The 17505-nt window shown below is 49.3% G+C and overlaps 1 protein-coding gene across 4 annotated transcripts in view; it reads left to right on the top strand.

The window, feature by feature from the left end:
• LOC144763260 (uncharacterized) overlaps positions 1-17505 on the top strand; it is a 133578-nt gene that overhangs the window by 91178 nt on the left and 24895 nt on the right. Inside the window, exon 1 of one of the 4 annotated variants that reach the window (XM_078648711.1) lies at positions 5212-5381. The exons of the other annotated variants lie outside the window; for them this stretch is intronic. The gene's annotated coding sequence lies outside the window, so the exon portion shown is untranslated. Of the gene's footprint in view, positions 1-5211; positions 5382-17505 lie in introns of those variants that run through there. 4 annotated transcript variants of the gene reach the window in all.

Raw genomic sequence — 17505 nt, 5'->3', positions numbered from 1 at the left:
TGATTTGGTGCCAGATGTGTTTCCAGAATATAAAACTATGTGGACAGGTGAATAGCATATGATGAAGATCAGCGTCAACCTGGGAACATGTCCAACAGGTGTTGAGATTTGTGTTGTCTATTTTATGTAGGTATGTGGGGGTAAGAAATAATCAATTGTAAATAAAGAAGAGTGATTGTGTTGTGCTGGCCGCTCTGGATGATTTCCTGAGCTTCATCCAAATTTTGTTCCAAAACTAAATAGGCCAATTCATTCCCAGATCAGATTCCCATGAGAGTTCGACTTTGTTTTGTCCCTGATCTCAGGAGGTGCCAATAAATTGGAATAAATGGTGGAAGCTTTGGGGTTTATATACAAAAGTTTATGTCATGAGAAAAGGGGCTGGGAGGGTGGGGAAGGTGAAGATTTGAGTTTAACGTACCTATCAAATATTGCGTTCTGCAAGAACAAAAATGTAGGTTTAAAGGATGAAGGCACATGATAAAGAGTTTGTAGTTGCGTAAATTGAATGAATGAGCCCTGATCTAAAAGTTGATGAACCCAGAGTAGACCTTTGTTTCTCCAAAGCTTCCAGTATATAGGTTTCCTGTTAAGAAGGATTTATTTATTATGCCAAATTGTAGAACTGAAAAAAGTGTCTAAATGATGTGCCTCTAAATGGGATGCAGTGGATAATAGTTTACAAGATTGCTTAATTATGGGAGTAGAGAGCTTTTGTGGTTTAGGAGTAAAGAAGAGATATTGCTGAACTGAGAAGGGAGCTAAAAATGAGGTCTCAAGATCCACCCAGAGAGGTTTATCCTCAGATTGGTTAGTGACCCATTTTGATAGTTGTCGTAACTAAAAGGCTTTGTAATAATTGGAGAAATGAGGGAAATTGACACCGCCTTCAGTTTTCATTTTGGTAAGCTTGTCTGCACTTTAGTTCACAGACAGCATTCTTTTCATATTTCGCAGAACCTGTGAAAGTCCTTTTCATGCCTAATAGCCTCTAGCCTAAACTGGTATGCTATATGGCACCACAAGTCAAGGCACTACAATTCATTTGATTCTGTAATGAAAGTTGAATATCAGTAGTCATTCCTATATAAGCCCCCAAGAACTGACCACTGAGTAGAGAGAAACTTCACCTCAGGCGCAGATGCAGATGGCATGCTACCAGATTTCATCTTAACTGAAGAAGGAAGCAGCAAGACTCCTCTGAGGTTCAGGTTGCACTGACTGGTGCCAGTGCAATGTTTGTCCCTGAAGGAGCACCATGTCTTTGTCTTCAAAACAGCTGGCAAGCTATTCCAGACAGAGAACAGACCTTGTTGTCCCAGGTACGCACAGTACCTCTTAAACTAGAGAAATAGGCCTATTATTTATTGGTCTGCTACAACTAGCACTGCACCTCAAGATAGCACAGTGAGGTTGTTAAAGGCTACAAATTCGGATAGTGATGTTAACATTTTGCTGTTTATTTCACAGTTAATGAACAGCTTAACTGCTTTTAATTTTTTTATCCTTTGTGATGTTACCAAACAATATTGTGTGGACTAGATTTAAGAAGTTTAAAATAACTATTTTAAAATAAATATGTTGAAATGCCTATCCTATTTCTAGTGATCATTGAGTGTGTAACTCAACAATGAAAGATCGTTTGGCTTACCAATGCATCCCTGAACCTTTTAGGGACTGTTACCATCTCAGAAAGCACAAACGATACACCAGCAGGAATGCTCAGAAGGTTCTGTGGGGCAACAGCAAGCTAGACTTCCCTGTTTCAGCTATAGAGTACTGAACTCAGTCTCTGCATCCATGGGTTGGGAATCCAAACCTTGTAGACCTGAACCAGAGCCCCAGGATACACAACACTGGAACTCTTGACTATCTTCAACGTGTACTACTTCTGTTTGACCCTAAAACCTGGTAAGAAGACCAGGACCAAGGTGCCAAGCCAATCTGTCGAGGGTGCATCACTGGTGAGCCTGACATTGCTGTAGCTTCTGCTACATTCTTCTCCATAGGAGCAAATCTGTTTTGACGAGCCTTATGCTGATCAACATTCAGCAGCTAAAGCCTGCAGCCTGGCCCTGCTTGTGGAATCCGACTTCTTCAGAAGCTTTTAAGTCTGAAGGTTGAAAGCATAACGCCAAGAGGTAGCAGATGAACATTGACATCTTCCTGGTCTCGAAATTCTGACTTTTCCCACTTAGAGTTTTTCCTGCCTTTCTCAATGGCTTTACTGGGACTTTAATCAGTGGCAACCCAACGTTGTTGTTCCCATCTTTGGATCCAGCCTGATATCCTGTCCTGCTGAAGACTCTACCTTTTCTGAAATTTCAAAAGTCCCAAGGTAACTCTGACTGGGACCAACTTGGCACGGTACCTAACTCACGCTCCATTGCAGCTGCCCTCACACCTTATCCATGGTAGCATGACCATTTGCCAGTGGTTATCTGTAGGAAAGCCATTATTCTTTCCCTGATCACCCCCATGTTTTGACAGATATTGGTGTTTACAGACTCAGCAAGTGCCCTGGACTCCCCGAACCAGGCCCAGGGCCAGTGACCTATCCTTAAACGGCAGATAGTAATTGATGTTATTATAAAGTGGCTAAGATAACCTACCTGTAAGACACTAGTATATGGTAGGCCATGAAGATTTAGAGACCCCAGCAGTCCTGCCAAGTACCACGCATCAGGCGTTAGACTAATGCATTTAAGTGTGGTGCTCCACATCACACACTGAAATGCATTGTCACGCATGATAGGCATAGCACCTTGACTATCACTGAAGCTGTGTTAGCGCTGCATGAAAGTGTTAACTGGTGACGTCAATGGTGATGGCTCCCATTCTGACAGTTTGTGTGGCACTGACTTAAGCCCCGGGGGGAGTAGAGGTCAGGTGCTGCAGTACTGCCGGAGTTAACTTGTGGGAGGCACTACTTTGCCAAAATCACCACGGCGCGGCAGCGCTGCCTGCTGTCCGTGGCCCTGGCCGCCGCGTGGCCTGTCTCTGTCTCTGAGCAGCTGCAGTAAATTTGAACCCCTGACGGCACTGCAACGGATTTAGTTGCAGAGAAGGAGTGAGTGACCGACTGTCCCTGGATTGGACACGGCAGGCCTGGGCGACTTGAGGACTCACTGACTGAGGATGTGGGAGGCGGGCGCAGACGGTCACTCCCGGCATCAACCTGCTCGCAGAGCAGAATAGTTGTAACAAGTGAAGCTGCAGCGAGACAGAGGGGTGCAGTGCCGCCACCGGAGTGAGTATGTGTCTGTGTTAAATTATTTGTATTGTACAAATGAACTGCAAATATTTCCTTTGGGCAGCTACCTGCAGTCAGTGGGGACGCCGTGTTACAGAACTTGCTGAAGCTCACACTCTGAATGCAAATTCCAGGTTTTCACTGCTGGTTTGCCTTTGAGCCATACAGTAAGGCTCAGCATCCCACAGAACAGACAGGTGAGAAAAGGCGGGGCCGGCATAGGACACCTAAAAGTATGGCGGTTGTGCCGGCCCGACGACCCTAGAGGTGGGCCTGTCGCTCGCAGTCATGACGCGACAGGCGCGCCTCAACCAGGATTGGGTCAGGGGTACAGGGCATGACCCGGAAGTGATTCGAATCACTTCCAGGTCATGCGTGTGGACTCAGTCAGGCCGGTTAGAAAAAGCCTGGCCACAGTAACCCTTAAAAGGCGGTTGAGCGGAGGAATTGTCCTCTTTGCTCCCCGAGCCTTCAACTTGTGACCCAGCCTCACTAGGAGGCTGTAATTATTTTTCCCCACCCACCGTCCCCTAAAGCAAAAATATTGTTGTATATGCTTTTTCTGTTTCCTTCTTTTATGTCCAGGAAGTGTTTTCCTTTTACAGGTCATCTATCGTCGTATTTAGTACTATTTCTTGGTCAGGCGATAAGGTCATGATTGGTGAGCAGTAAATTTAAGGTCCTTAGAGGGCAGCACCATTCTTGAATGTGGTCGCCCAAGGGGGAGGGACAAGTGGTCTCTCCTAGAACTCCTGGGGCAGTTACAGCCAGTGGCTGGATGGGTGCGGGGGAGTAGGAGTTACGCTTTCCCTAGGCTGGTTGGCCACCACACACGTGCACAATGGCGCCAGTAAAGGGCGCAGAACTGCAAGGGCCCCTTATGGAGATAGTATACAGAGCGTACGGGGTAACCGGGGGTGGGAGTACCCTCACGGTGAACGGGCCCTCTGCGCATGCGCACTCCGGTGGGAGGGCGTGGTTAATTTGATAATGATCTGACACCAGTTATTGACCTTTCTGTAGGCTCAAATAAGGATACGCAGAAAAGTAACTACTATTATGATTATTGATGATGATATGTTTAGATTCGGATAGGAATAACTTGTATTAGAGGTATGTTAAGGATAGCCATCTGACATCTGTACTTATCAATGTAATCAATGTAATTATATGTTTTCTGCGTATTTTGTAAATATTGTAAATATTACGTTTGTTTTTTAATTATGTTAATAAATACGGCCAAGGGGTTATCTACGACCCCCTTTTCCAAAGAAAATAAACTCTTGTTATTGATATTGTCTGGATCTTGACAAGGGAGGAGGGGGTATAGGTAGTACCAGGCCATATTAGCACGAGCACCATGAAATACCATTAAGTGACTACAAATTCTAAATCGCGAACAGCACTATTTTCCGTCCTTCGCGGAGCTGCATTTTCCACGCAGTACTTTTTTTGCATAAAGGGCAGCACATCTGAGCGAGAGTCTTCTACATGGGATGGGACAACACTATTTGCGCCCCAACTATGATTTTTTTTGTACTTTTCCAAAACACCACCTGCAGCATGTATCTGCAAATTTCTTCAACCCAATCGGAACTGCCATTTTTCGTTTGAACCCTTCAAAAGCACACAAATAAGATAAAGCAATTACTAACTTGGTGCTGCACTACTCGTCGCTGCTGCAGAAGCGTTAAAATCCCACTTTCCTATATGTTACCCTTCACTTTGTTTATGTTAAATCGACTATGTCTGAGGAGCGCGGATTTTGAGTTCATTGTAACTCGCCAGTAACGCTGACTCAGATCATGTCACAAGGGCGATCGGTCTTGTTTGACTAAGGCTTTCTTACCTTAAAACCACTATTAGCAGTGCAAAATCAAAACAGCAAAGGTTTTTGTTTGGAAGAGGCTTTGTTACCTTAAAACCTCTATTAGCAGTGCAAACATAAAACAGGAGTAGTTGCGCAGGGAGAGCAAGCCGGCTCGAACTGCGTAGAGCACAAAGGTCAGCAGCTAGGTTGCGAGCTGGAGGTGCTAACAGGAGGCAGAAACAGAAATCACAGAGAGTATGCTGATGCGGACTAGGAGCGATACCAAACGGCCAAGCATTTGGAAGCTGCAGGTTTGAAGTAAGTAGTACAGAAAAACTGCAGGAGTACTTGAGCCCCCACGAGAAGCGCTCCATGTGCCCTTGCAGTGAAATGAGTGATGGATGTGTGCAGGTAAGGTGAGTGAAGGCTCTGTGGTGGTAAAATGAGTAGACTGGGGCGGTGAGGTGAGTGAGGGCTGCATGGCAGGGATGCCAGGAGTGGCTCAGAAGGAGTGAGCTTCGATAGCTGTGGGACAGATTTTTGTTGTTTCTGTTTTATATAGCACTAACTCGACATCGCAGCGCTTTACATGAACAGCAGTTGTATTACAGACATACATGTTTTTAAGGCGAGTTGAGATTACGTGATTTGCCCAGAATCACAGGATGCTTGAGCCTCCGCCAGACTAGAACCTGGGGCCTCATTTATGAAAAGTGACGCATCGCTGCGTGAAAACAGCGATGCGTCACTTTTCACTGCACCCTCCTTGCGACACCAATGATGCATCATATTTACAGTATGACGAATCATGGCGCAAGGAGTTACAGATACGTCAGTATTTCTGACGTATCTGTATGGCGCAAAAGTGACGCATTCCTGGACTGTCTCACAAAAGTGATGTAACTCCAGCAATGTGTCCTTTCACATGGGGCAAGCCCGATGTGAATGGGCCTGCGTCAGTCTTACGCCTGCTGTGAGGCAGGCGAAAGAAATTGACGCATTTGTGTCCTAGCAGTGGCGTAATGAAATCTTATAGATTTCACTGCGTCACTTCTATGACCTTTTCTTACGTCAGAACGCCCCCCCTGCATACATTATACCTGGCGTAGGTATAATGTATCGCAGGGGTTTACAAAGTGACGCATCTACCTAGATGCGTCACTTTGAAAATATGGTGCAACAAGGCACATTTTTTACGCTGCTGGTGCGTCACAAAAAGTGACGCACCGGCGGCGTAAAAGTGACGCACGGCCTCATAAATGAGGCCCCTGGTTTCCTGGTTTCCGAGGTGCAACAAGGCACATTTTTTACGCTGCTGGTGCGTCACAAAAAGTGACGCACCGGCGGCGTAAAAGTGACGCACGGCCTCATAAATGAGGCCCCTGGTTTCCGAGGGTCATAGTCGACTGCTCTAGCCATTAAGTCACACCCTCAGTATGGTGAGCGGAGGTGTACGGTAACCGGTGGCTTCATGGCAGTGAGGAGAATAAGGACTGTGTGTCAGTGAGGTGATTGGTGATTGCGTGGCTGTGAGGGGAATGCTCCGCCGGGAGTAGTGGGGTGAGTGGTGGCTGTGTGTCAGATAGGTGAATGATAGTTGTGTTTCAGTGAGGTGAGTGGTGGTTGCGTGGCTTTGAGGTGAGTGCTGCGGGGGCGGTCAGGTGAGTGGTGGCCGCGTAGCAGCGAGGTGATTGATAGCCGTGTGTCTGGTGAGTGGCAGCTGTGTGTCAGATAGGTGAGTGGCGGCTGTGTGACAGTGGAGTGAGTGGCGCCTGTGTGTCAGATAGGTGAGTGGGGGCTGTGTGTCAGATAGGTGAGTGGCGGCTGTGTGTCAGACAGGTGAGTGGCGGCTGTGTGTCAGATAGGTGAGTGGCGGCTGTGTGTCAGATAGGTGAGTGGCAGCTGTGTGACAGTGAGGTGAGTGGTGGCTGTGTGACAGTGAGGTGAGTGGTGGCTGTGTGACAGTGAGGTGAGTGGCGGCTGTGTGACAGTGAGGTGAGTGGCGGCTGTGTGACAGTGAGGTGAGTGGTGGATGTGTGTCAGTGAGGTGAGTGGCGGCTGTGTGACAGTGAGGTGAGTGGCGGCTGCGTGACAGTGAGGGGAGTGGTGGCTGTGTGTCAGTGAGGTAAGTGACGGCTGTGTGTCAGATAGGTATTCCGCATCCAGGGGTACAGCTTGCCGTGCAAACGCTGCGTGCCAGGGTCAGAGGCATAGCCTGAGGCCGTGTAGTGGGAGGCCGCAAGCTCTGCTCTAGCTGGCAGCTTATAGCGTCCCTACCCACTGCCCCCTCTGAAGCACACTGACCCCAGAGGCACTCCCCCGCGATGGACTGTGTCTGATTATACTGACAGTCTGGGGGTCTCTGCCGGAAGCACTCCAGCTCATCTCCACGAGATCCATAGCCATTCTCAAAGTCAGATAGGTGAGTGGTGGCTGTGTGTCAGATAGGTGAATGGGGGCTGTGTGACATTAAGGTGAGTGGTTGCTGTGTGTCAGTGAGGTAAGTGGCGGCTGTGTGTCAGTGAGGTGAATGGGGGCTGTGTGACATTAAGGTGAGTGGTTGCTGTGTGTCAGTGAGGTAAGTGGCGGCTGTGTGTCAGTGAGGTGAATGGGGGCTGTGTGACATTAAGGTGAGTGGTTGCTGTGTGTCAGTGAGGTAAGTGGCGGCTGTGTGTCAGACAGGTGAGTGGCAGCTGTGTGTCAGATAGGTGAGTGGCGGCTGTGTGACAGTGAGGTGAGTAGTGGCTATGTGATAGTGAGGTGAGTGGCGGCTGTGTGTCAGATAGGTGAGTGGTGGCTGTGTGTCAGATAGGTGAGTGGTAGCTGTGTGTCAGATAGATGATTGGCGGCTATGTGACAGTGAGGTGAGTGGCGGCTGTGTGACAGTGAGGTGAGAGGCGGCTGTGTGTCAGATAGGTGAGTGGTGGCTGTGTTTCAGATAGCCAAGTGGCAGCTGTGTGACAGCGAGGTGAGTGGCAGCTGTGTGTCAGATAGGTGAGTGGCGGCTGTGTGACAGTGAGGTGATTGGCGGCTGTGAGTCACATAGGTAAGTAGCGGCTTTGTGACAGTGAGGTTAATGGTGGCTGTGTGACAGTGAGGTGGGTGGCGGCTGTGTGTCAGATAGGTGAGTGGTGGCTGTGTGACAGTGAGGTGAGTGGCGGCTGTGTGTCAGATAGGTGAGTGGCGGCTGTGTGACAGATAGGTGAGTCGTGGGTGTGTGAGATAGGTGAGTGGCGGCTGTGTGACAGTGAGGTGAGTGGTGGCTGTGTTACAGTGAGGTGAGTGGCGACTGTGTGACAGTGAGGTGAGTGGTAGATGTGTGTCAGTGAGGTGAGTGGTGGCTGTGTGACAGTGAGGTGAGTGGCGGCTGTGTGACAGTGAGGGGAGTGGTGGCTGTGTGACAGTGAGGTGAGTGGCGGATGTGTGACAGTAAGATGAGTGGCGGCTGTGTGTCAGATAGGTGAGTGGCGGCTGTGTGTCAGATAGGTGAGTGGCGGGTGTGTGACAGTGAGGGGAGTGGTGGCTGTGTGACAGTGAGGTGAATGGTGGCTGTGTGTCAGATAGGTGAGTGGCAGCTGTGTGTCAGATAGGTGAGTGGCGGGTGTGTGACAGTGAGGGGAGTGGTGGCTGTGTGACAGTGAGGTGAGTGGTGGCTGTGTGACAGTGAGGTGAGTGGTGGCCAGCCGCGGTGCGTCCATTGGGGCGTAGGGGCATAGCCCCACTAGCCCATGGACCCGTGGCTGTGCAAGGAAGTTATAAATATTTCATTTTATTAATCCTCATGTCCAGGCCGTCAGAAATCTGGGCAGCACCCGGCGTATCCGGGAGTCGGGGGAGTGCTCGGGGGAGTGCTCTGCGGCAGGGGGGCTGGACTGCTGTGCAGCTTGAGTTGAGTGACAGTCCACGTCACTCAGCTGCAGCAGCAGAGGTGTCCCGAGGCTCGAGTGCGCAAGTGAAGCTCAGGGCTGAAACTAGCCCAAGCATGCGCATTAGTTGTTCTCCTGCTAGCGAGTGGCCATGGGGATGCTGGGTTTAACCAGGCGACAGACCCCGGCGATAGAAAGGGCGACAGGGCGAGCACACAGTGTGCCCCCCCAGCGCCAGGATTGGCCAGTCACCGCGCGCAGGGCAGGGCAATCCATTATTGGATGCCGCACCACTGCCTAATGGCCAATCAATCACTGTGTCTGACTTCAGTCATGCAGTGTTAGAACTGGCTATTTCTGGTAGGCTAAGGCTGACGCCAAAGCCAGGCAGAAACCACCATTCTAGTCAGGGCAAGGAAGTCACACGCCAAGATAACCCCTGCTCACCCCCTTGGTAGCTTGGCACGAGCAGTGAGGCTAAACTCGGAGGCGATGTGTAAAGCATTTGCGCCAGCACACAACAGCAACAACATCCTAGGCACACCACAAAAGGAACTCCACACAAGGTTATATTAAAATAACTTTTGTATTGTCAAAACACATCAGATAAAAATCACACATGTACATTGTGCCAACTGGCACGGGCAACATTCATAAGGGATTATGTACACAGGACAGGGCCACATGGGCCACTGTCATAATCAGCACTTTTAGAAATAGAAATAGCACTTATAGAACTTAGAATAAGTATAGCAAAAAATATAACAGTTGTAAATCACATCCAGTAACTACTGGGGACAGGTAAGTACCACCTACGTAACCCTAAACACCTTAGGAGAATGTCACGCAGGGGACCAGGACCTCACTAGGACCACCTGTACTAAAAAGAACAACCACCTAAGTAACACACAGCATTTAGGGGTCTAGGAAAGAATACATTACCCATGATGCACAAATATACATTTAGAGGAGTAGTAAAGGGAAACACATGATGCATAAACCTACACATTCAGCGGTGTTAAGAATAAAGCACATGATGCAATAAAAATACATTCAGAGGTACCAGAACAATGCAGTAGCGCAAAAGTCACATGATGTCTAAAAACATTCAGAGGTGCAGGAATAACACATGATGTAAGAAATCACATTCAGAGGTGCAATAACCATACAATTGCGCAAAACCTACATAAGCCACCACCTGTGGCAGTCCCTAGGCCAACTGGCCTTGTTGGGGCTAGAACGCCCTGAGTCTCAATGTCAGGGCGCGCTGCCATGCAGCACCAGTCTCAAGAAAAGAAAGCCTAAACGTAGCAGCTGGCACTAAGTGCTGCGCAGCTGTGAAGGCCTGGCACCACTGTGCCCTCTCTGTCCCACACAGGGACTCTCTCCTGAAATTGCGCCTAAACGGTGCAGCTGCCCACTAAGTGCTGGGCAGCTGGAGAATCATGAAAAACTGTGGCAGGGCCTTCAGCAGCCCCTCTGGTGAATTGCGCCACCAATGGTGGAGCCACACAGGCTCTGCAGCCAATGCCCCCTCGAGCCTCGCTGGGTTCGTAATTCCAACTGCCCCCTAGAGGCTCCGTGGCTCTAAATACAATCTGGGCCCTGAGCCCCTCGTGGGCTCTCAAGACATGCCCCCTCAGAGCCTCTCTGGCTCTGAAAACAAGCGAACTGGCCCTCGGGCGTCTCAGGGCTCGTAAATTAAAAATTGCCCCCTAGAGCCTCCGTGGCTCTGAACACAAACTGGGGCCGGGAGCCTCTCAGGGCTCTATGCACGTTGGGGTGACCCACTGCCAACCGGGGCCGCCCTTGAAGCCCTCTTGGCTTCACACCGACCACGGGCGCGAGCTCGCGCTACCGGGGGAGGGGGGGGCGGACACCGACAACGTTTCCCGGCGCCCCTCCCCTTTCTCTGCTGCCACACACTCACCGGTCGGTCAGACGATCGGCGGTTCTCCTCCTCTGGGCTCTCCCTCCAGTTGGGGAGCCTCGCGGTGGGGGCAGGCACCGGCAATGTGCTTCGCGCCCCCTCTGCTCGTCTCTGCAGGCCGCTCCTCTCGCTGCAGGGCTCCCTCCGCTCACGGGAGCCCTGCAGACCAGCCGCCATCACTCTTCCTCTTTCCCCGGGCCGGCCTCGATCAGCCAATCCCGTTGCGGCACCGATGACGAGCCTCCTCTCTTCATCCAATCACAGCACGACAAGGGCCATGATGCTGCGCCGCACGGGCCTATCCCGTCACGGCGTTGGTGAGGGGGCTCGGCTCTCTCAACCAATGAGAGCGCGGCGGCTCCGATTTTCGGCGCTGCAGCCTCCGCTTTCGGCAACTTTTAGGGATATTCCGGGCCCCAGGCAGCGGCAGTGAACCACACGGGGCAATGCCGGGTGGGCACCGGCCTCCATTCAATATGAAAATAAAAGCGCTACTAAGCGCGGGGGAAAAGACAAAGCGCTCCAGAGCGCCAAAGGGGCAAGAACACGCGCCCTCAAGCCCAGGACCAAGAACAAAGTGCTAGGAATCAATCTACAGTGCCCCCAGCGCTATAAGCAGGATAAAGCGCTTCCCCAGCGCTAGAGCCACAGAAAAGGCTCATAAATCCAGCAAAGTCCTTCAGGGGTCCAGGACTTCAGTAATCCAGGACATAAGGTGGAGCACAGCAGCTCCCAGAGAAGGAAAGTCCATCAGGAGTCCAGGGGCTGGGCAGGGCTCAGGGATTCCCCTGAGCCCCAGCAGCAGCACGCCCCTGGCAGATTCAAGTTGAAAACAAGAACATTTTGGAAGGGGACACAGCCCCTTCTTATACACAGAAAAGTCTTTGAAGTCTTTGAAGTCTCAGTGTGAGAACCAGCTAGACTGGTTTAGAGGGAAGTCCCTTCAGTATCAGGGACAGAGGTGACAGTCGCCCAGCGGGGGGGTGGAGCCAGCATTGTGGCAGGCAGGCACCGCCCTTCACTACCAGGTGCTAATCTCCTCCCACTTCCCTGGCAGCAGATGCTGCCTTTCATCCATGGGCTGACTCAGACAACCATCTGGGGGCTCTGCAGCCCCTGTCACACTCAAACCAGACAGTCAATCCATAAGCAGGCCCAGGCACTCCTGGGCCAGGCTCACCAGCCAATCACGTGCCAGCAGTCTCACTGCACAAATATGCCCACTTCTAAAAGTGGCACTTCTAGACTAGACACAACCATGCCGCTTACACTATTCTGCAGCATTCATTCTCCCGATTTCGCACATATCAAACTCGACCCTGCACTCCCCACACATCAGGAACTACCATGGGCATACATATTCCCCATTCATTCCTATGGGAGGGCAGGTCACTCACCACACATACACAGAGAGCACACGCACTTTACACTGTGCCACAGTGAAAAAGTGCGCAGAGGCCTAAAATCACCAACCCAGGTTCCAGGAACAGGCTAGGAAAAAGCTAAAAAAAGTCTCGGGGTGAACCTGCCCAAAGGGCCGGGTCCAACATGCAGTGATTGGCCAGCTGCTGACGTCACAATCGTGTTCTCTACTCTCTCTCTCTGGGTGGGTGGTGGTGACTCTCGCTGCCTCGTGTGTGCATCAGCCAGCCTGTGTGCTCTCGACTCCGTCGAACCGTCGTGTGTGAAGTACTGAGTGACCACCACTACTTCAACTTCAGTAGTTCTCCAGCACTAGTAGTCTCTTTTTTTAGTGATTATATAATTCTGATATTTAGACTAATTGTTTTAATCTCCAGTCGATAATTTACAATTTAGAACGACGGCGTTGCCAGCCACACTGGGTCTTGTGTGCTGCAGCCAGAGAGGCTTAGGCCGGCTCATTTCCGTTTCTGATCAAAACGGCGTTGTTGAATGACGTGTTACTTATGTTGTTATGTGCCACACGCTGGCAAATTGTACCTCCCTCCCACACACACACACACTGCCAACAATTTTGCTCCGGAGTGAGACAACATGGTGAGAACCGTCACAGCAAATAAAATATTGCACACCAGGGTGGGAAAAAAAATCACAATGTGCAACACCAGCGTGGAGTGCAAATTGTGCAGGGTCTGTACTGTAATCTCGTTTTGGGCACAAATTGGAGATTGATTGGTGATTGCACCCAAAAGTGGATTTGTAATCCCGCCGTTGGAATTGTGTTTCAATGCAATTAGAGGGTTGGGAGTGGGCAGCAGCTGCAGTCCCCATGCCACTGGCTTGCGGCAATCTGAGCTCGAGATTAAAGGTTGGAGGACAAGTGCGTCACTGGACAGAGGCTCTACTGGCCGTGCCGAGGCCGCGCCAGAACCTACGCTCTGCACACACGTTCCCACGTATTCATGCCGTGCATGGGAACATATCAAGTGGAAAACCCAAAATGACCCCAGTCTCACATTCCCTTCATGTTTGAGTGGAGAAGTTCTCACTGAACAGCCGGACGCACTTGAACAAGGCTTCTACCAATGGAGCAAGCCGCAGAGAGCCAGTTGACGTCAGCAGTGTGTCCATGCACAGCTGAAGGCAGAATAAAGGGCCATTTGCACAAGCAATATCCAGTACTAGCAAAACATGCCTGTTTAAAATCTGTCTCCCATGAGCAACAAGATTGGCACATACATGATCATGCCCGAGTCCAGCGAGTGTGTTCATGCATGTCTGGCAGACGTGTGCCCTGTGCCTCAGGAGCACGCCAAGCTTGGAGGCAAGACGAGGGCTGCTCGTGGTTAAGCACTGTCAGATCAAATGTTCCCTCAAAGTGTCCAAAGATGTTCTTTATCAGCTGTCTGCTTGTTTACTAAGATCTTTCCAACGTAAGTATGTTTGGATAGCTATATTAATGAGCGTACAGCTGCACGCTCTATTTATAAGACTTGGCCCCCGTACAGAACGCCCCCTTCCTCATTGGCACCCCTCGATCATTCAAAAGAGGCTCCCACTAGGGGAGACAGATGTCTCCTTTACAGCACATACTTCTAACTGAGGCGTATACTAGAAAGCACAATAAACTGGAGGTTTGGAAGCTCGAGCGCAGGGATAGTCTAAAAGTGACTGCAGAGGTGGGAGCGTATGCATTTGCACGGCTGCCAAAGCGCGGAACGAGAGGACATTATTATTGCCCAGGCCCCTATACGTTTAACGAGTTTAGGCTCGTGATCCACCTTTTATTTAAAATGTAAAGCAACCTGCCTTGTTAATTACTAGCTAATGAGAGCATCGGATGCTGGATCTGCTTATTTTGTTTTTCTCTGCAAGACATTTTATTTTAGATTTGAATCAAGCTCTCAAGGGCCCCAGCAGAGTTTGACTCAGCCTCGCAAAATATCTGACATGACCACGAAAGAAGGCGTCAATGACAAATATCAATATGTTCCTTAATTGTAGTTCCAAAGTAGCTGTGATGAAGCCCCAGGACCCACACAAGCCAATGCCAGCATGAGCTCCAACGTGACTTTTTAAGTTCTAAAGCATATTAACAAGCAGATCGCCTTTACAAACTTTACAAAAGATGGACACACACACACACACCATCAAAGCCTTCATAATGAGCAAACATGCCTGAAAATATAACTTGTTGAAGGCGAGCAATGAACAAACACGAGAGTAGAATGAAAGAAACAGCAAGGTCTTTCAGCTGTCCCAACCATGCACACAATGCTCTACGCAGATCTATAACAAGGTTTAGCCTTCTAGTATTCAGCAGCCGCGGTGCGTCCATTGGGGCGTAGGGGCGTAGCCCCACTAGCCCATGGACCCGCGGCTGTGCAAGAAAGTTATAAATATTTCATTTTGTTAATCCTCATGTCCAGGCCGTCAGGAATCTGGGCAGCACCTGGCGTATCCGGGAGTCGGGGGAGTGCTCTGCGGCAGGGGGGCTGGACTACTGTGCAGCTTGAGTTGAGTGACAGTCCACGTCACTCAGCTGCAGCAGCAGAGGTGTCCCGAGGCTCGAGTGCGCAAGTGAAGCTCAGGGCTGAAACTAGCCCAAGCATGCGCATTAGTTGTTCTCCTGCTAGCGAGTGGCCAGGGGGGTGCTGGGTTTAACCAGGCGACAGCCCCCGGCGATAGAAAGGGCGACAGGGCGAGCACGCAGTGTGCCCCCCAAGCGCCAGGATTGGCCAGTCGCTGCGCACAGGGCAGGGCCATCCATTATTGGATGCCGCACCACTGCCTAATGGCCAATCACTGTGTCTGACTTCAGTCATGCAGTGATTGGCCAGCTGCTGACGTCACGATCCTGTTCTCTACTCTCTCTCTCTCTGGGTGGGTGGTGGTGACTCTCGCTGCCTCGTGTGTGCATCAGCCAGCCTGTGTGCTCTCGAGTCCGTCGACCCGTCGTGTGTGAAGTACTGAGTGACCACCACTACTTCAACTTCAGTAATTCTCCAGCACTAGTAGTCTCTTTTTTTAGTGAGTATATAATTCTGATATGTAGACTAATTGTTTTAATCTCCAGTCGATAATTTACAATTTAGAACGACGGCGCTGCCACGCTGGGCCTTGTGTGCTGCAGCCAGAGAGGCCTAGGCCGGCTCATTTCCGTTTCTGATCAAAACGGCGTTGTTGAATGACTTGTTACTTATGTTGTTCTGTGCCACGCGCTGGCAAATTCTACTTCCCTCCCACACACACACACTGCCAACAATTTTGCTCCGGAGTGAGACAACATGGTGAGAACCATCACGGCAAATAAAATATTGCACACCAGGGTGGGAAAAAAATCACAATGTGCATGCTTGTTAGTTCACCATCCATCACCAGTGTGAAGAGTTGAGATCCTGGTATATGTCAATGTAAGGACATATTTCCTTCTGTACTGCACCACCTGACCTTACCTTTCAGTGCACAGGCATGCAGAATGAATCCCTGTTTGCAGACAGAAGGGGATCGCTTGTACAAGGAGGCTTTGGTTGGTATAGGGGCATTTTATACAGAGCAAATTCTTTCTATTTGTTTTTATTGCAGCTTTATTATATAGTGCGAGATCGACCCAAAGAATAAGATATCAGAGCACTTTACATGAGCACCAGGGACCTTACACAGTGACAAGGACACATTCTGAATTCATTATTTTGGTAGGCGCTGGAGATTAAGTGATTTGCCCAAAATTCCAGAACGGTGAGGCCACACCTAGGCTCGAACCCTGTTGCCCAGCGCTAAAGTCGGAAGCTTTAGCCGTAAGGCTACATCCACAGATGAGCTGTAGATGCTCTCTCTACATACTTTCTTTGTTGTCAATACCACAGTCAAAGTGATCCCGGCAGAATCTGGTGGACGTGAACGTGCAGATAACGCAAGCATGACATTGATTGAATTGGCATATTTTAGGCAGCACTTTAAGCTTGAGTGCACATGGTTATTGTTTGTTTTGTTTACCAGACTCACCATCAGTGACTAAACAGAGCTTCACAAAAAGCTTTGAGGTAATGCTTTACCATGCGTGGCATAGTGTTTCAGTAACATACACTTCGTGAAAGCTAAACTGTTGCTCCGGCATCCTCCAATTTATGCTTAATGTCAGGTTACGTTAATAGGGAACATGTGGTTGGAGTGAAATTAATGTAAGTGCATTACTGTGTTAGACTGGGGTGCAGTCGTTTTACTATATTAAAAGAGCAAAATCAATGCACTTTTCACAGTATGACGAACAAAACACAGAGACAAAGGTCTGTAAAATAAAAGGCAGGGAAATCGACAATTGTGCTCCAAAAGCGCATGCAAATGGCTGCTTCACCTCAACCTGCCTGATTGTGTCTCTGGTCTCTGATCTATGAGATGCAGGTTCGCATGTGGTAGGAATCATGAAAAAACACTTTCTTCCTTTGATTTTCTTAATAACACCACGTAGCGCCATTAGACCATCACGAGCTTCAATGTTCCCCGGGGTAGAAAACACAGACCTGACTAGCTGCACCTGTGACATGGGTTTTCTTACTCTGCCCTTCTGAACCCGTTAAAGCTGGAGGCACAGTTTTTCGCAGGGTGCAGGATATGTCGGGTTCAGCAAACAACATTTGTTTTCCTTGACCAATTATGTGTCATTTATAATTCAATTGCAAGGAAATCATTATTCCCTTACATGAACAACCCTAATATTAAGACTAATAATAACTATGAAAATGATGATGATAGTAGTAAAAATAATAATAACACAACAATAACCTGTCAAGGTACACAAGCAGCTACACTACTAATATTTTCATCTTCCAGTCGTTCAACAATTATGTCGACTGAAAGAACTTCCCTCATCGCCGGCGCTGTAGTGTCAGCTTCGTGAGGGCATTGGGTTGTAACTTCATGATCTAGGGTTTTTTGTGTGATGTGTGTGTTACTTAAAACTCTTTAGCAAGTCTGACACTTCTCGTTTGGCACCTCTGTGCTCCCTCTGCACTTGAAATGATTGAGAAATAGCTGCGTTTATCTCTGTTCTCACTAATGTCTTGTTAATTGTGCTACAGCTGGAGACACACTGAGTGTGTCATTAATGGGGGTGAGACAGGCAGAGAGTGTGGTCGTGATTTAAGTGCTTCCAAATAAAGGCGACCAAGATGCTGAGATTGTCTCTTGGAAGTTGAGGAACAAATTAAACACTTTCCACAAAGAA

Source organism: Lissotriton helveticus, chromosome 6 (assembly GCF_964261635.1).
Source record: "Lissotriton helveticus chromosome 6, aLisHel1.1, whole genome shotgun sequence".
In the NCBI taxonomy this organism is placed as follows: Eukaryota; Metazoa; Chordata; class Amphibia; order Caudata; family Salamandridae; genus Lissotriton; species Lissotriton helveticus.
The sequence above is the reverse complement of the archived record's forward strand: the minus strand, read 5'-3'. Positions and strand labels throughout refer to the sequence as shown.